Here is a 4,400-nt window from a genome sequence, read left to right on the forward strand (position 1 = left end):
AAGAGGGCTTCGGTGCGGGGCGACATGGTCGGGGGGCTGGTCGTTTCGATCGGGGCCGGGGTCGCGGCCGCGGCTTCGACTACAAGATCTGGAAGCGCAAGACGGATTCGGGAGGATCCTCGACTCAGAAGGCTTCTGGATCTGGTGATGCTGGATCCAGGAAGTGGGATGAGGCTGCTGGAGACAAACACGCTGCTCCGCCTCGGCAGGGGAGGTGGGGAGATGATGATGGGAACACGAGCGAGCCACGCGCGGTGGACAAGAATCCTGCATCACCTCACGCGCGTGGGCCTCCTGAGCATACTGGTAACATCGCTCCCTTCCCCTACCCATGTCAGATCTGTAATCTGACTGGGCACCCCACTGCTAGATGCCTGCAAGCGATATGCGAGCGGTGCAAGAAGAAAGGACATCTATCTGTTTTTTGCACTGAGTTCTTGCCTTGGGAATTTTCTCCTGCTATGTGTGCTTTTCAAAGCAAAGGGCAAGGTTTCTTCTACATTCCTGATTTCAGTATCGATAGGCAGCCTAGAGAGAGGATTTACAATATTGTAGTCACTATCACCGAGGGGGCTGCACTGACTAAGGATATAGAGCATGAGCTTAGTGTGTATGTGGGGCAGGGATGGCGTTGCTCTGCTAAATTTTTCGCTCCTCGGATGTTTGTGATGCGTATGCCTAGTCCCAGAGAAGTTGATCGCGCTCTGTTTGTTGAACATATTAAGTTGAAGCAGTGTGGAGTTTCGATCAAGTTTTCCCCTTGGTCCGAAGATATTGATTCAGAAGGGCTCCTGGAAGTTGCTTGGGTGAGAATTGGGAAGATCCCCCCTAACAAACGCTGCAATAAAACTGTGGCTTATGTGGGCGGGCTTGTGGGCATAACCCTAGAAGTGGATATGTCCACTATGAATCGCCCATCTTCAGTTAGGGCCAAAATTGGGTGCAGATCTGTGAAGCAGCTCCCTGCCACAGCTGAAGGGGTCTTGGGGGGGCGTTTTTACAAATTCACATATGAAGTTGAGGAAATCCTGGTGATAAATCATGTACATGAGGAGACTGTTCGTGTGGATGCTAAAGATGCTCCCACCAAAACTGACCAGACTCCTAAACGTAAACGAGATGATCAGGGATTGGAGGGAGAACAATCTAACCCTAAGAATGGGGAGAAAAAAGAGTCATCTGCTCATGGGGGCAAGACCTGTCGTCTGTCACCACAAGAGCAAGAACCGTCCATGTCTTCTGACAGTGATGTTGATTCTTCTCTCCTAATTGAGACTATGGCTAAAGAGCATGAACTTGCGGTGAATAAGACAGATTAGGAGGCCTCCAATTGGATGGTAACTCTAAACCATGCTGGGGGCTGCGCTCTGGTGGAAAATTCTGTTAACCAGGGAGTGAAGGTAAATGCACCATCTATAGCTCGTCGATCTTTGTCTTACACCGATGTGGTTTCTAACTCTACTCGGATTGTGGAAGTGGAAGGTGACGTTGACTCAAGCCTGAAGGACAATAGTGACTACGTGGTACAACTTCCACCTTCTGAATGCAGTGATGAGATTATCCTCACCCCTCCTCTTGCTCCTGAAGTAGTTATTAAATTCAGCAAGCGCAATGTGCAGAGGATGCAGGAGAATATTGAGACAAAAGCCATTCATCTTGCTCAGAAACGAGACCTGGGAGGTAATAATCACACTTCTTGCAGTAACTCTTTTGATACTCTTTCCAACACTGAATTGCTTAGTAGAGTTGCTTGCATGGGAGTGGATATACCTGATAATGATTTCTCTTGCATTAATATTCTTAGAGAGCTAGAGAGGGTGAGAGAGAACCTGGATGAGAAAAATAGGATGGATGAGAATAAGGAAAATAATGCTGATAATGGGGATGGTATTCTAGTTACTAATGGGTTGGGGAAAATTGTCCCTGTTAATCTTACCTAGCTTGACCAAGAAGATATCTTGCATGAGCAGGTCTCATCTGATAAGAAAACTAGGAGACTTAGGAAAAAAATCTGCTGTTAAGCTACCTAGACCTGTGACTAGGAGCCAGAAAAAACACAGCTCTAATGAAGAACTTGTCTGTAGCCCTGCAAAGCCTCCTGGCAGGGCTACTCGATCCCAATTCCACAAAAAGCGTTCCAAATGAGAGGTCTCATTTGGAATTGTAGAGGGGCAGGCAAGAAAGGAATGGCCACCTGCCTCTCAGACTTGATTAGTGACCATTCCCTGGATTTCATCGGACTGCAGGAAACTATGAAGAAAAAAAATTACTCCTAAATGCATTAGGAGGATTGATCCCTTTGGTCTGTTCCATTGGGAATGGATTCCATCTATGGGAAAATCTGGGGGCATCCTGGGTGATGTGAGACATGATACTTTTGATATCGTCTCCTGTAGCAAAGGCAAATATATTCTGCAAATGGTTATACGTGACAAGAAGAGGAAAGTTGTCTGGGGCATGTTGGTAGTTTACGGGTCTGCTCATGAGGAGTACAAAGAGGAGTTCCTAGTTGAGCTTGCTACCATGTGTAGTAATATGAATGTCCCCTACATTGTAGGCGGTGACTTTAATATCCTGTGCAGCTGTGATGAGAAAAATAAGAAAATGAGTAATAGTAGATCCACTGATCTCTTTAACTCTATTATCAATGCCCTAGCCCTTAGAGAGATTCACACTAGCGGGGGGAAGTGTACCTGGACAAACAACCAAGCCCACCCCACTCTAGAAAAACTCGACCGGATTTTGATGTCTGAGGACTGGGAAAGTCTATTTCCTTTGGTATCTGTTAGAAAATTGGTCCGGGAACTTTCAGATCACAACCCCCTGCTGCTGTCCAGTGGGGAGGGAGGGCGTGAAGCTCCTAAACCTCGTGAGTTTCGTTTCAATCTTGCCTGGATCAAAGATGATAAATTCATGCCCACTGTTGCTAAGATTTGGGCAAGGAAAGTTTTCTCATTTGATCCTATTGACATCTTGAACATTAAACTGAAAAGATTCAAAACTTACTTCAAAGGTTGGGGTTCGGATAAATATGGTCACGATAAAAAAAGGAAGGAAGAACTTAGGATGGAACTGGCCATGCTAGAAGAACTAGAAGAAAATGGCCCCCTGTCCCCTGAGCTATATGGCATTAAGGTGGATGTTGGCATTGAGCTGCATGAGCTGTTGGTGAATGAGGAGATCTTTTGGCTCCAACAATCTCATGAGCGTTGGCTCCTAAAAGGGGACCTGAACACTGATTACTATCATAAAATCGCCAATGGGCGGAAAAGAAAAAACACAATTTATTCCTTGAAGGCTGGGGGATTGAAATTGAAGGTACGGATAAGCTAATTGCTCATGCTACATAATTTTACAAAAAACTATTTGGGCCTGAGCCGGGTAATTTGTTCCACCTAAGACCCGACACTTGGGCTGATGAGGAAAAACTTAGTGCTGACGATAATGCAGATTTATGTAGTGAGTTCACTGAGACAGAAGTTAGGGAAGCATTATTTTCTATGGCACACAATAGAGCCCCTGGTCCGGATAACATCCCTGTGGAATTCTATCAGGTGTGTTGGGACATAGTTAAAGAAGATATCATGAGGCTTTTTGAGCATTTCCATAAAGGGACACTTGATGTCCAACGCCTCAACTATGGAGTGATAACCTGTAACACCCCAAATGTAATTTACCTAATATGTACTCCAACTCTTGCCGTTTCCGACGCTAAGTTATTTTATTTCCTCGGGTTCGGGTTTTTGTCTCCGTGTGTTGTTGCCGTTGTCATCCATCTCATATCATGTCATCATGTGCATTGCATTTGCATACGTGTTCGTCTCATGCATCCGAGCATTTTCCCCGCTGTCCGTTTTGCATTCTGGCGCTCCTATCTCCTCCGGTGGTCATTTCTACCTCTTTTCGTGTGTGGGGGTTAAACATTTCCGGACTGGACCGAGATTTGCCATGCAGCCTTGGATTACTACCGGTAGACCGCCTGTCAAGTTTTGTACCATTTGGACTTCGTTTGATACTCCAACGGTTAACCGAGGGACCGAGAAGGCCTCGTGTGTGTTGCAGCCCAACACCCTTCCAATTTGGCCCAAAACCCACCAAAACCCTCTTCATCATCTAGAGCGTTCGATCACGATCGTGTGGCCGAAAACCGCACCTCATTTGGACTCTCCTAGCTCCCTCTATGCCTATATATAGTTCTTCCCCGAAATTCCCGGGCAAACCCTAGCCCCCTCCCTCTCCTCGCGTGCCGGACAAAAATCCAGCCGCCGGACACGTCCGCTTCCTCCGCCGCCGCCAACCGGGAGCCGACACGTGGCAACCGGCGCCCGCCGCCGTCGCGGCCCGCGGAAGCCCGCGGCCGGCCCTCTCCACTGCGCCACCGGGCCGCGCCCCACGCCGAT

This window comes from Triticum dicoccoides, chromosome 2A (assembly GCF_002162155.2).
Source record: "Triticum dicoccoides isolate Atlit2015 ecotype Zavitan chromosome 2A, WEW_v2.0, whole genome shotgun sequence".
NCBI lineage: Eukaryota > Viridiplantae > Streptophyta > Magnoliopsida > Poales > Poaceae > Triticum > Triticum dicoccoides.